Source organism: Pseudocercospora fijiensis, assembly GCF_000340215.1.
Source record: "Pseudocercospora fijiensis CIRAD86 unplaced genomic scaffold MYCFIscaffold_3, whole genome shotgun sequence".
In the NCBI taxonomy this organism is placed as follows: Eukaryota; Fungi; Ascomycota; class Dothideomycetes; order Mycosphaerellales; family Mycosphaerellaceae; genus Pseudocercospora; species Pseudocercospora fijiensis.
This window is the reverse complement of record NW_006921534.1, coordinates 1,244,081-1,259,619: the sequence shown is the minus strand read 5'-3', so window position 1 is coordinate 1,259,619 and position 15,539 is coordinate 1,244,081.

Here is a 15,539-nt window from a genome sequence, read left to right as displayed (position 1 = left end):
CTTTCACGGCATGCCACGCGGACAGAGCTGACCTTCGAATCACATTACGTTCAATCGGCTGCGACAATTGAAAATGACCCACGGGAATCAGAATCTACATCAACGGACGGAGCGTGAGAGCAGACAGGCAATCAATATGCATCCAAGACACTCGACGAACCGCTGTTTCGCAGAAGTGACTTGAAGCCAATACTGATCTTTGACTTACGAATAGTACATCAGCAGCCTGTTATTACGGCCGATCACCGAGCGGTTGACTTCCCAGAGACCACGAATGCTTCGGATCTCGAGTCATTTGGCTTCCGAGAAACTTCACAATCCCTCTAATAGACTTAGAAGGTTCGACCTTTTTGCCGACGGTTGGTTGCGAGATGTGATGGGAACGTCTTGGGCCATCGGGCCATGGAGTGCTTCCATGAGCTTTGAGGTCCTGAACGGGTGGGCCAAGAAGCTGAAGGATGGCAGCAGACAATTGTCGACCCGAGTGTGCTGTGTGGATGTCCATGCCTCAAGTCTGTGAGGGCTGTGTCAATGTGCGAACTTCTCGCCTGCGTATCGTGCTTCCCATGACCTGCGCCCTGGTGGGTAGAACTAGCAGACAAGCTGGCGTGTCGTAGACGCGTAACTTGCTTGTGTTGTTTCGGTGTCAGTGGGCTTCCCTCGCTTGTCTCTGCATGATTATCAGCGTGATCCTTCACTCACGATTGCATTGAACATTTCCATATGAAGGGAGGTGGTGTTGCTGGTGTGGTCGATTTTGTGTGGCGTCCGGAATCCCTGCTCTGGCGCGAACCTTGTCGCTCGAGCTCTCGATCGACATCCCTGCCATCGATCCAACTTCAAAGTCGGCATCAACCACCACCACCTATTGAAATATAGAGGATAATAATACTAAGGCGGCGAAGAATAATTTTATAGTTTATAGAGAACGTATAAGACAGGATACAGCGATATATAGTAACGACGGTTAATATAATAGTAATATACTTAAAACTATAGTACTACTAGTATATTCTAGTTTAGACCGAGTCGACTAATACGACCGAGTCGACGAGTCGATAAGTATTAATATAGCACTATACGAATAGTATAAACACTACTAACGACTGCGACTACGAGCGACCTAGAGCGATCCTATATATATAAAAATTTACTATATCGATTCTATCGATCGCGTCGATCGCGTCGATCCTATCGATCCTAAGCGATCTAGGCGCGAGTCGGGTCGCGACTCGGTCGCTTAGGATCGCTTAGGATCGCTTAGGATCGCTTAGGATCGCTTAGGATCGATAGGATCGATAGAATCGACGCGATTAGAAAAAAAGTTTTCGTAACGTTAATATTAGCCTCCGGATAACTATCGAGGTTAAAGCGCTCCTTTTTAGAGATTCTCGCTAGTTTAAATAGTCGGCTACGCCTTAACTAGCAGTGCTAGTATTTATGTATAGATTTACCTTCTAGTTATACCTACCGCTCTTTATTACTAATATCTTCCTCGAGGTATTTACTAGTAATAGTAACGGCTATTGTAGTAGTTATAGTAACTATAGTAGCTTCTTCTATAGCTTTAGGTTAGGTCTATAGGTTAGGTCTATAGCTAAAGTCTATACCCTAGAAGGTCTAGAATAGGGGCTCCTTACCGTACTAAACCGCTTTTAGTTATATATAAAGTAGCCTCTTCTAAAGGTCCGTAAAAAGCGCTATATTAATTCTTTATATAACGGTTACTAGCTAGCGCTTATTTAGAAGCCGGTAGAACTTTAACTACTAGGAAATAGGTCTATAGCAACGTATAGAACACCCTCTACTAACCGTAGTAGTAGATAGTAGAACTAAACCGTGCCTTTTTAGAGTAGGGCAGAGTGTTTACTATTAACTAAGTACGATAGCCCCGTACGGTATCCGCCGTACTAACTACTAAGCTTCTCCGGGTACGAGCTTCTCCGAGTATACGCTAAGTAGGCCTCGCGCTAGCGGATTAGCGATACTATATACGTAAGAATATTATATAATTATTATATAAGATTTACTAATATAGGATAGGAGACTTTATTTACTTAGGTTCTTATATTAACTTCTAAAGGTCCCTAATATATCGCGGTTCGCTACTCGTTTTACTAGTCGTCGCGGTTCGCTAGTCGTTACGTTCCTTTCGTTATCGTCGTCGTCGCGATTTCTTCGTCGTCGTTACTATTCTTCGTTAGTCTAGGTACCTAAGGCATTCTCCGAGGCCGAGTTCTACCGTCCTACTAGTTCGTATAGAATATAGCTAATTAGATCTTTAGCTTCTAAAATTTAGAGAATTATATAGTAGCTTCTCGTATATTTTAGCTACTATAGTACCTTTATTCTTATAAGGCGAGCTTCGCTCGTAAATACGTCTTCTACGAGCTATATCTATTAACGAGCCTCTTTACTATCTTCTATAAAATATAGAGCACTAAATAGAGTATCTTATATCTTCTTATAGCTACGTTTAATACTAAAATTCTTCCTTATTATCTCGACGATATAGCGCTAGTATAAGAATATAGTAACCTCGTTATTAAAGCTAATCTAGAAAGTAGCCTATTTGCTCGTAGAGTTATTAATAATCGTCTATTTAAGATACTAACTACTAGGCTTCTTATAGTCGGCCTACGAAGACAAGTACTAGAAGCTAGTCGTAAGAACGATAGTATACTAGCTCTTAACGAGTATATAAGTAATAGGTAGTTAGTTATTATCCTTATCTCGTATAAAGAGGTTAACTAAGTAGAAGCTAGCGTTATTAGTGCCGTATATTGCGTCTTAAGATAAGAACTCGCTATATCTCTTTAGTAACTTAATACCCTTCTTAGTCGTATATACTATACTATATTTAGGCCCTTTTAAGGTAGTTATAATAAAGACTTTATATCTATAACTATACTCGAGCGTACGTTCTTCCGCCTCTTTAATTTACTTCGAAATAGCGCTCTTACTAGGTATAATATATCGCTTATCGTAGTAATAGTTACGCGACTAGCGACTAAGGTTATATAGTATTTAATAACTAGTCGACTTATAACTAATATCGCTATAGTTATTTATAAGGAAGTCCTTTACTCGACTAGTCTATAGCGACTAATCTAGTAACTTCTAGCCTATTTCTCTAAGATAGTCGTTCGATCGCTATATATCGTATTATTAGAGGATATAGATATACTAATAGTAATAATCGGTTCGCTTAATAATAATATTAATAAAGGAGCCTTACTTACTATCTTAATATATATTAACTACTAAGCTAACCTTATAATAGTTATTAGTAGTAAACTCGGGTTTATAATAGCCTCTAGTAATATCTTCTATATAGTTCTCCTTTTTATTCGCTACCGTCCGTTTCGACTTAATATAGCGATAGTATACCTTAGATATATATCTACTACTAGCGCGATCCTACTTTATCTCCGTAACCTTATTACGACTATATATATTAGATATTAGCTTTATACTTTCTAGGAAATCGTTATATAGTAATAGTATATCCTTCTTAGTAAAGAATAGCGTTTCTTAAAGAGCCTTAAAGTTAGTATAGCCCTTAGTAGCGCTAGCGGGTACTAGTTCTTCTATTATAGCGATATTGCTAAAGTAGTAGAGGCGACTAGGTACTAAATATTCTAAGAAGCCTAAAATTAAGCCTTAAACGGATATAAATTTATAGGTCTTAGCGGGAATATAAAAACGTTAATATTTGTAGGTTCTCTATAAAGCGAGTAAACCGAGATTTAGCGAGGTGCTAGTATACAGACACCTCTATATAGTGTTCCACTAAGAACAATAAAGCGTATGTGTGCTTTATAGGATTAAAGTTCCCTAGTCGGGTAGCCCGCCGATTAACCCCGTATAGTAGAAACGCTAAGTATAGGGAGACACTATCTATATATAGATCTTCAATACTACCCTACGTATAACCCTTAACGACTACTCGTAATAGTAGGAGACCGAGCTATATACAATCGACGGACAAAGGAGCGCTAGAGGGCAAAGGCCGACCGCCTAAAGCAACAAGTAGCCAACATCGAGCAATAGTTATTTAGCCTTAATGTTCCAATTCTAGAACGCAACTAGCGCGAGGTTACAAACCACAGAAATGACTAGAATAAGGCCGGTTAGTTTAAGGACACTATACATTATATTAAGGCTCTAAAGCAGTTACTTTCTAAAGCTACTACGAAGTTACGTACGTTACAGACGGGAAGCATACGTACTAGCGGAAAGAAGGTTAGTAGCACTTAGGGAACTAGCATACCCGCTTACTAATATACGGAAGACTAGCCCTGCTATCGACGTATAGGGTAATACACTACCTCTATCTACCGAACTAAAGCAACGAGCTTAAGAGTTAGAACCTTCCTAGCCTACTTAGTTACGTAGTACAAACTTTAGCGTACCTATTTGTAAGAATATTAGTGCTACGGTAGTAGAAGAATACCTAGAATAGTACGGCCCTAATACCGATAAAGAGGAAGAGCAGGTACCGAGGCCGTCGAGAAAAGAGTAGGCGTTAAGGCCGTCGAGAAAAGAGCAGGCACCGAGGCCGTCGAGAAAAGAGTAGGCGCTAAGGCCGTCGAGAAAAGAGTAGCTTCCTCTCTAGCAGTCGAAGCGCTACTAAGAGTTAGAGTACTCCTAAGACTCTACTGCTCCTTAAGACTTGTTAGCTTATTAAGACTCTACTACTTATTAAGACTTGTTAGCTTATTAAGACTTATTAGCTTATTAAGACTTATTAGCTCCTTAAGACTTGTTAGCTCCTTAAGACTTGTTAGCTCCTTAAGACTTAGTAGCTCCTTAAGACTTAGTAGCTTCTTAAGACTTAGCAGCTCCTCGACGTTTAGTAGCTCGTTAAGACTTTAATGCTCGTTAAGACTTTAATGCTCGTTAAGATTTGCTAGCTGCTTAAGATTTGTAGCCTCCCCGACGTTTAGGAGCTCGTTAAGACTTTGATGCTCGTTAAGATTTGCTAGCTACTTAAGATTTATAGCCTCCCCGACGTTTAGCAGCTCGTTAATATTTTAATGCTCGTTAAGACTTTAATGCTCGTTAAGATTTGTAGCCTCCTCGACCTTTAGCAGCTCGTTAAGACTTTAATGCTCGTTAAGATTTGCTAACTCCTTATAGCAGTACGTTAGCTACTTACCTCCTAATATCTAGGGTACGAGATAAACTTTCTCGACGCCTACTATTTACCTCTAGTCCTCGTAACGGACCCTCTCTAGTGTCTGCTCGCGGTTAGTAGCCGAAGCGATCGCTAGACAGTATAGAACCCGTCTCCCTAACTCGACCCGATATAGAGTTATATCTTAGTTCCGATATAGCCTCTCTAATAATAAAACGTTAACCCGTTATAGCTCTTATATATACGATTATCGATATCTTAGAGCGATGCAAGGATAAGTACGTATAGCTCGGTAAGCTTACGAGCTTCTTAAAGTGCAACTATACTACCGAATTCTCGCTATCGAATTTTGTGTCTACTATAAAAATACTAAAAAGGTATAGGATAGTAAGAACAACGAGAGAGGATCTTGTCTATCTTACGGGAGTTACTCCGGTTGCCGATAACAGTCTAAAATTCTAGCCGCCCCCGTTATTCTAGAGACTACGCATCGCTAATATATATACCGAGCAAGTTAGCGGCAGACTACGAGCTAGTATAACAGCTCTAAATGATAACTAGTCTCACATTCTATACCCAAAGCAGTAGTAGTCTTATATAACGGTACGAGGTAGGAAACGCGATATAGACACTTATAGCGAATTGCAGACACCTCTTACAAAGAAGCACAAATAGGATAGCGCTATCTAGGATTGGCTTTACGACGTAAGTATGTCCCTATCCTAGCCGTATAACGATAATAATAGCGGCCCGCATACTTCCTCTCTCTATAGAGCTACCTACGTTCCTCCGTTAATAAAAAACTTAGAGTAGTCTATAACTAACCCTTATATTTTTAGAGTCCTATAACCTCTACCGCGGAGGCTAGCACGAAAGCCTATAGTGAAACCCTTTCGAACTGCTTATAGAACATCTACTATAGTTAGCAATATACTAGATATACTAACGAGCTTATATATCGCTCCCGGCCGCGATCGCATTACTATCGGCGGGGATTAGTCCGCTTAACTATTATTCGGCGTAGCCGCTCGGGTACCCGCTCGGGCATTAATTGCATCTATATAAGCTTACTACTCTAAACAAAAGATATACTAGGACCGGGCTAGGGGCGATAGTATCGCTATAATTACTATACTAACGGAACATTCTCGACAGTACGAGCGGCGTAATTACACTACGAGGCTGTCGCGGTAGGAACGAATAGACGGTTTAGTAGACAAGTTGTCGTATAGTTCTACGAAGAGATACTAAGAGAGATACGACTATATCGGCTTCCTTATCGATAAGAAGCGTAAAAGTTAGGGTATGTTTATAACACTACCCCCTCCCTAATATCCTTAGTCCCTTAAGGACTTCTTGTCTATTATGTCTATGCTTTATAACTATACAATGTATTATGCTTCCTACGAGGCGGTACGGGCGCTAGTAATCCTAAGCGATAGCGATACGAGCGCTTTAACCTTGCTAGTTAGAAGTGTATAAGCATTAGCAATGCTACGCTGCCGTCTTGTCTGTTATAGTCTAGAAGAGCTTGCAACCTCTTACTACTTTCTTAAAGCGGTAGCACCTTTGCAGTTACTAGTATAATTACAAGGGCCGGCGATGTTTAATGCTTCGCGTATTGTATATACCTTCTTAATATCGGTTATCTCGGAGGCAGGCACGCGGTTATCTAGAGCACGCGTTACAGATATAACTCGGCACTTCTAGAGTAGTTACGATGAAGCGTTATAGGCGTATGCTAACCGTTAGCTATCCCGTGGTACAATAATAAGGACTTCGACTCGAGATATAAAAGCGCTAAAACCTCTTACTGTCTGTATAATAGCAGCACCTTTGCAGTTATTAAGCTTATTAAGCGTTATTAGCTTGCCTACGCGGGCCTAGACGATATTTATTCGGGATCTAATCCTTCGGTAGCAGTAGTAGAGTATATCCTTATATAGACCTCTTCGGGTTGTTATGCTAGAAGTCTATAATAGAGGCGGCTAAGTGCTTTACTATTTCTTCTTTAGGCTCTAAGGTTGCCTCTTCTATTGCGTATCCCTTCTATTTCACCTTATACTATATACGCTTTAGACCCTTCGCATTCTTTTCCTTAGCTCCCTTGCCCTTATACTTCTCCGCCTATACGTCTAGTACTTCTTTAACCTCGTAGTTCGTGCCTTCGGGTAGGTCGGTATTGTCGGAGGTGTCGAGTGCTATATCGGAGGTATAAGGCGGCACGACGATAGGAGGCGGCGGTAGCTCTTCTTGCCCGGATAGAGGGTCGGTCGCGGCAGGCTATAACTAATTAGTATTAAAGATATTCTCAACTTTAATAGTATTAGGGAGTTCTAGCCGGTATGCGCTATAGGGTAGGACTTCCTTAACCTTATAGGGCCCTATAAACTTAAAGTCGAGCTTCTTCGCTAGTCGGGTAGTGTTCTAATTGCAGGTATTAATAAATACTAGTTCGCCGACTTAGTAGGAGGTAGGCGAGAAGCGCTTCTTATTTGCGAAGTCTGCGTATAACGCTTAGGCCTACTCAATCTCTTAGCGTATATATGTATGCACGGCCTTTATACGAGTAGCAAACGCGTCTGCGGCTTACGTATCTAGGCGCTATTTATAAGGAAGGACCGTAGGCATTTCTAACTTAAGATTAATATCGGTAAACGAAGGGTAACGTCCGATGTTCGCGAAGAATAGTGTAACTCTAGTCGTAGCGGAGACATAATTGTTAGCTGCGAATTCCGCTAAAGGCAACTAGTCTGCCTAGTCGGCTTAATTGTATACGTAGAAGGCGCGGAGATACTACTCTATAATCTTGTTAGTGTTTTCGGACTGTCTATCGGTTTAGGGATAGTACGTAGATAATAGCTTTCGCTTCGACTCGAGCAGCGCGTATAGGCGCTTCTAGAAGGATAATATAAATTGTCTTCCTCGGTCGGAGATAATCTCCTCCGGCTACCTATAACGGCTCTAGATATACCGTAGGAATACGCGAGCGTAGTGTTCGGCTTTTATAGATTTAACTAGTATAAGGTAGCGTTCTTTAGTAAGGCGGTATATAATAGTTATAATGTTAGTATACGTAACATTATCGAGAAGACTTATAGATTCTAGAAGGTCCGTAACGAAATCGATAGCGATGCTTTGCTATAGAGTAGTAGGAGTCGGTATCGGGTATAGTAAGGATTAAGTAGGACGGTAAAGGTGCTAAGTCGTCCGGCAGGTATAACAGTTACGGCAGAAGCGGGCGATTGTCTACGCTATACGAGGCTAAATAAAGTTGCGGCTTACGAGCTTATATGTTTTAGCTCTACCCGGGTAGCCTACAGCCGGTAAACTGTAACATTCCTTAATAATGCGAGTGCGTAGGGGTGTGTCTTCTCTAGGTATAAATAGGCTCTAGGTACTATAGCGGTTGCGGACGTAGATCAATCCGTCGATTGCTTTATAATTATCTCGGTAATACTTTAGCTTTACTAAGTATAGTACGGAGGGTTGTTTATACGCTAGCTACTCTACTACTTAGCGAGCGGGTTTGTCGTAGAGTGCGCGAATGTTATCGAGGATGTTCTCTTCTTTTTTAACTTCTACGCCGGCGAGGTAAAGGACCTAATAAGGTTTGATTACGACTCGTTACTAATACTATAGACGTAGGTCGGTAGCTTCGGCTAGGAGGTCTTACGATCTCCGCGTTAGGGTATTAGGTTTAGTATTAGATTTGCCGGGTTAGTAGATAATAGTAAAGTTGAATTAAGAGAGATACTCGGCCTAGCGGGCTTGTCTGCGGTTAAGGAGCTTAGTAGACATAAAGTACTTTAGGTTCTTGTAATCGGAGTAGACCTTTATAGGTGTACTGTCGCTATCTATAGGCGAATCGTCGGTAGCGAGCTTAGGGCGCTATTCTTCGAAGGCCTTTACGATAGCTATTAGTTCCTTGTCGTAGATATCGTAGTTACACTTAGTAGGGGACATCTTCTTAGACAAGTAGGCTACGGGTCTAAGTAGGCCGTTACTACCGCGCTAGGACAATACAGCGGCGGTAACAAAGTCGGAGGCATCCGTCTCGAGGATAGTCTCGAGGCCGGGCGTAAAGTAGGCTAGTATCGGTGCCTCTAGGAACGAGCGCTTTAGATATTAGAAAGCGTTTTTATAGGCCTCTATCTAGAGGAACTTAGGTCTGTTTCCGTCCTTATCTTTAGCGGTGCGAGTAAGGTCCGTTAGTAGAGAGGCTATCTTACTAAACTTCTTAATAAAGCGTCGGTAGAAATTAGCGAACCCTAAGAACGACTAAACGTCCTTAACGTTACGTAGGGTCTCCTATTCCTAGATGTATTAGACCTTAATAGGGTCTATTCGGATGCTATCTTTTCTAACGATTAAGCTAAGATATTTCGTCTCTTATATATAGAACTCGCATTTGTCGATGTCGACTTAAAGGCCTGCTTCGCGAAGTCGACTTAGGACCTTATAGACGTGTTCTTCGTATTGCTCTAGGGTATCGGAGAATACGAGTACGTTATCGAGGTAAGTAGAGGCGAAATTATCGAGGTATTTACGGAGAGCCCCGTTAATTGCACTCTAAAAGGTAGATAGTGTATTATATAAGCCGAATAGCATAGCAAGGCACTCGAAAAGGCTATAGCGGGTAGTAAATACTGTTTTCTATTCGTATCTAGATGCGATACGGATACGATTAAAGGTAGTAATAACATCTAGCTTAGTAAAGAATTTCTTTCTATTTAGACGGTTTAAGGTGTCTTAGACAAGAGGAATCGGGCATCGGTTCTTAATAGTAAGGGCGTTCAACCTACGATAATTAATATAGACCCGAAGTCCGCTACTAGGCTTCCTAACGACGATAACAGGTACAGCTATAGAGGACGAGCTAGGTCGGATTATGCCCTTGTAAAGTTGTTCGTTAACCTATTTCTTAATAACGTCGTTCTTACGGGCGGAAAGAGGGTAAGGTCGTTTAAAGGGTAGTTCGGTACCCTCCTTAAGGTAAATCTCGTAGTCGACGCCTAAACGATACGGCGGTAGTGTATTAGCTTCTATTCGCGAGAAGGTATCTAATAGGTAATAATAACGTACGGGTAGGATGTTACGTAGATCTCTATCCTCGCGCGTTACTATAGCTTTATTATAGTCTTTAGTTGTAACCGTATAGGCCTACAGTTAAGCGTCGCGACTCGTACCCGTAGGCGTAAGCTAGAATGTAACGACGTCGGTGTCTAGCCGGTAGGTAAGAAGGTCGAGTGTATACGTAGAGATCTCTAGGACTTCGGGGTCTTCGAGATAATAGTATTCGTGCTAGATAGCGGCAGCGGGTAGCGGTAGTAGCACTACCTAAGGATTAGGTAGGTTCTGCTACTAATCTCGTAGTGCTAGGTTGTCTTAGAAGAGTCCTATAGTCTTATCTTCGATAAAGAGGCCTAGCGGTAGTCCGAGGATCTCGTAAGCTATAAGGGACGGCATTAGTATATAGCTTAACGACTAAGATTGTGCGATGCGACGTTCGTCGTTATATATAGATCTATAGTGCAGGGAGCTAAAGGTAATGCGCCCGGTAGCGAAGTATAGAAATAGCTAGTATAGAGCGAACTAGGGTAGTCCGAGGATAATATTATATTAGACGTCCGCGATAAAGGCGATAACCTATTCGCGATGCCTATTAATATAGAGGTTAAGGTATGTTCTATAAGTAATGCGGGAAGCAGTAGTCTATCTATTAGCTAGACCTAATAATCGAGATCGTATAAGAGGTATAAATAGTAGCTTAAGAGCGCGAGCTATAGCGGTTTTAATAAAGATAGAAGTAGTACCTAGGTCGAGGAAGGAATATATCTTGCAATCGTTAGTCTTTAATTAAAGAACTATATAAGGCTAGATAGCTAGTATTATTTGTTCCCTAGGAAGGACTAAAGCAGCCGATACGGATAATAAAGATACTAATATAGGAGATGCTTTCTAGGCTGCTCGTAATACTCGTAGTTTATCGACTCCCGCGTACTGTCTACTAACCTTCTCGCTTAGGCAGCGGACGCACTATTTCCCTATTCGGAATCGGAGTCGTAATAGCTGTAATCTTCCTTGTTGTCGTTAGAGGCTTCTACGTCGGCGTCTATGCTAGAGGCGTTAACGGGTGAGCTATTACTATTAAAGCCGGTTATAGGGCAGAGAGGATCCTTAGGGCGGTAACTAACTTTATAGCAGCGGAAGTAGCGGTTCTCGCGCTAGCAACGCAATCGCTCCGGGCTACTAGTAGGGCTAAGTAGAGGCAGGTTGCGATACTTCTTAGGTAGTTGCTTGCGAGCGGAGGTGCCGTTAGTACTAGCGCGGGAGTTGTTGTTACTACGCTAGTTGTTCGAGTTACTATTATTAGCGCGGCGGCTACTAGTAGGCTTCTTCTCCTTATCGCTATTGCGAGGGAACTTCCGGTTAAGGTTACGTTGTTCGTCCTCGATCTTATAGTACTTCTTAACTAGCTTCTTAATAGTCTTAGGTATATTGTTCTTTAATTAGGCGTAGTATTTAAGGTTCAGCTTTTGCTTAAGCTAATAGAATTCGATATCTAGCGACTACTCGATGCGAGAGCGTAGGGTCTAGTAACGGTTATAGAACTCGGTAAAGTTCTTACCCTACTACTAGGTATAGTAGGTTATGTTATTATAGGCCTTACTGTTACGGTTGCGTTCGCTATAGTAGTCGTCTAGGAACTCGAGAAGTTTATCTAGATCTTTAAAAGGATCCTATAGTGTGTCGCTACTAAGCTTAGAAGGGACCCGGGTCTCGATTATCTCCTACGGATCGCCCTTTAGGTAGCTATAAACGTATATAAGCAAGTCTTCTATGCTCCGGAAGGTTGTAATAGCAAGCTTGCTTTCGAGTTGCCGCTTCTAACGCTATAGTAGTAATAAACTCTCGTTACTAAACTTCTCGGGGTTGTCGACAGCCCGATTAGTCTTAAACGCCTTACCTAAGTCCGGGTCGAACTCCGTAACGTCGGTAGCATTAGTCTTATTAGTGCGGTATAATCGCCTAGAGCGACCGGAACGGCTAGAGCGGCGGTTAGGCGTGCGACGGTTACGCTTGTTCTTTATAGTCTTCTTAGACTTCTTGCGACGCTCGTCTTCGGAGGATTTATCGTCTATCGTACTATCCTTATTATTATCGGAAGAAGAAGAGGAGGACGAGGATAAGTCGGATAGAGAGGGAGAGCGTTCGCGGCGCTAACGCCGGTCCGTGTCCTTATTCCTATCTTTATTCTTACGAGAAGGCAGACGTAGTAAGCGTAAGCGGGAGCGGGCGCTATTATAACGACGACGGTCTACCGATCTAGAGCGGGAGGAATTAAAGTAGGTATACTTAGAGCGGTTACGACCGCGGTTAGTTATCTTCTTAATCTTAGCCTTAAGTTCCTTAATCTTGCGCTTTAGGTTAGCCTCGGTGCCCTCGAGCTATGCGTTCTAAGACTCGTTAACTTTAGCCCGGTTAATCTTAGCGTTACGTTCTCGACGAAGACGCTTATAAGTAGAGTTTAGCTCCTTAAGCTTGTCGCTAGCTACGGTATACTTAGCTTCGACCTTCTTAGTCTTCTAGTACTAGTTATTAGCTTAGTCTATATACTTCTTAGTAACTGTAGCCGCTAGTTCTTTGCTAGTAAGGTCCTTAAGTCGCTCTTTTAGTTCGATAACGGCCTTTTCCTTATTAGCGATCTCTTAAGCGAGGCAGGTAGACTTCTCGTTAGACAGATCGTACTACTTATGTATAATGTTAATGTAACGGAGGGCTCGGAGGTAGTTATAGCAGATGCTCGTAATTAAGGCATAGAAGGTCTTCGGGTAATCGCTAATAAGCTTCTCGAGGTCGGTAGAATTAAGGTTATTAATGTCGTTAACCTAGAACTTCTTATACTAAAGGGCAGGTGCAGTATCGAGGTTATCTAGGTCTAGGTCCTCCTGCTTAGTGTCCTTATCTTCGAGGAGGATATAGTCCTTCTTAGCCTCCGAGTCGGTACTAATCTTCTCGAAGAACTAAGTTAGGTCGATATAGTCTAGGTCGCCGTTCTTAGCGGCTTACTAGACAGCTTAGGCTTCTTTGCCTAACTCCTTCTCCTACTCGATAATCTTAAGGAGCCGGTTAGCACCTTCCCTAAGGGCATCCTTAACTGCGTTAATATAATAGCCTTAGGTCTAGGTTTCGCTAAACTTAAGGAGGTCGTCGGGTAGGATAGAAGTGCGTACGCTAGAGAGCTTACTAGTGCCGGATAGTCGAGCTATAACGCTAGCTATAGGTTAGAAAGAAGCAGGGAGTCCGAGAATCTAAGAGATTATATAAGGGAGAGTCGGCGGGGAGGGAAGCGAGCGCGTACTATACTAAATAGTTTAGTAAGGGAATAAGTAAACTAGAGTAAGCGATCGTGCTTAGGAGCGGTAAGATCGTATAGTAATCGACTGTAAGGGGAATCGTCTAGACTTAGATAGCAGGTCCGGTTAAGGGCTAGGAGGGTTTCTTAACTACTCGGCGGTTAGAGGGTTTCGTTAAACTCGATAGTATTACGTCGGTTGCGAACGTATAGAAATAACAGGTGTCCGTAATATAGGCGCGAGAGGCGGCTAGTGCGCTCTAGTTGTTGTATTATAGTGCTAGCGCTCTTGTATAACTAAAGACTTTTACGGCGCTTAACGCGGGTTTCGTAAGAGCGTAATCTAACGCTTGTAACTCGTAATCGTAATCGTAAAAGGGTACAGACTCTAATACCTAGGTTTCTCGCTATATAGAAGGCGTTATCGTGAAAATCGTAAAGATCGTAAAGGTCGTAGAAGTCGTAAAAAGACGCGTCGGCGCGTCTCGCGCAGTAGGCACTACGCTCGTAGTCGTAGTAGTGACTTAATAGGGTACGACAAAGTATCGCGGCAGGAACGAGTAGACGGTTTAGTAGACAAGTTGTCGTATAGTTCTACGAAGAGATGCTAAGAGAGACACGACTATATCGGCTTCCTTATCGATAAGAAGCGTGAAAGTTAGGGTGTGTTTATAATAGAGGCTCTTCGTACCCTCTATAGATAATACAACGCTCCTCGGCGAAGACATAAATTAGCGACCTGTCTATCCCTCCCGGTACCGCGCTCTATAGGTATAGTATATCGGATATTACCTTCTCTAGATTAGGCCTTAATCTGCAATATCTTAGTAAGCATGCGATTGCGGATGCCGACTTCGAAAAGATCTAAACCTTCTATTACGAATTTGGCTGTATGCTACTACTTAAAAGGGACGGGAAAGCCGGTAACCGCTTTATAAGCAATTCCGGAATTTTCTCGTTTTATAACTTTAACATATAGGCGTTCGACCTAAGATGCATTTGTAGCAGTTTATACTCGCTAACCGCTTCTAGACCTTCTGTTACGAATTTGGTTTTATGCTACTATTAAAAGCTAACGGGGAAGCCTCTATATATATTTTAAGCTGTAGGTAGCAACTGTATTCGTAGCATGCTTTCTAGCTATAGTTACCTAATCTAATATGTATTTGTCGCATTTTTAACATATCTCTTTATACCTATATAGAAACAATTCTTATAGTAATCTATTCTATATTTTTAGAGAGAGTTAGCCCGAAAACTTAGATCGGAAGTACTATTATAATAGAAAGGTTCGCTCTCGTAAAGGAAAGGACTGTCGCTATAACCCTCCCTATCTAGAACTACTATAGTTAAGAGATAAGGAACGCGATAATGTCTGTACGTAGATAAACCTTATTGTTGTATAGTATAGACTAGACTACCTCGAGTGCCGAGAGGAGGGTTGCCGCTTTAAAGGAGATCGGCTAGCATTTATTCGATATATAGTTCTTAATTACATTATATCGGATAAAAGAGTAATATATAATCGCAAAGCATTGTTATACGATAGAGGATGTAGTATCAACCTTATACTATTGTCTACCGAGCAGTTAAAGAAGCACTTTACAGCACGTACTACTAGTGTATATAGAAAACATCGAGAGCCTAATTGCGAGGTAGACTTAGTATTTAGAAAGGGTAAGGAGTAACATTAAAGGTCTAAAATGCTTATAGTTGTAATAAGGATCTGTTCGTAGTGGTTATTAGTAGTAAGGCGAAACAAAAAAAAAAAAAACTATAATAAGTAAAAGTTTTAAGTAAGGGGAAAAGCTTTAAGTAAAAAGTTTTAAGTAAGGGGAAAAAAGCTTTAAGTAAAAAGTTTAAGTAAGGGGAAAAAAGCTTTAAGTAAAAAGTTTGAGTAAGGGGAAAAAAGCTTTAAGTAAAAAGTTTGAGTAAGGGGAAAAAAGCTTTAAGTAAAAAGTTTGAGTAAGGGGAAAAAAGCTTTAAGTAAAAAGTTTAAGTAAGGGGAAAAAAGCTTTGAGTAAAAAGTTTGAATAAGGC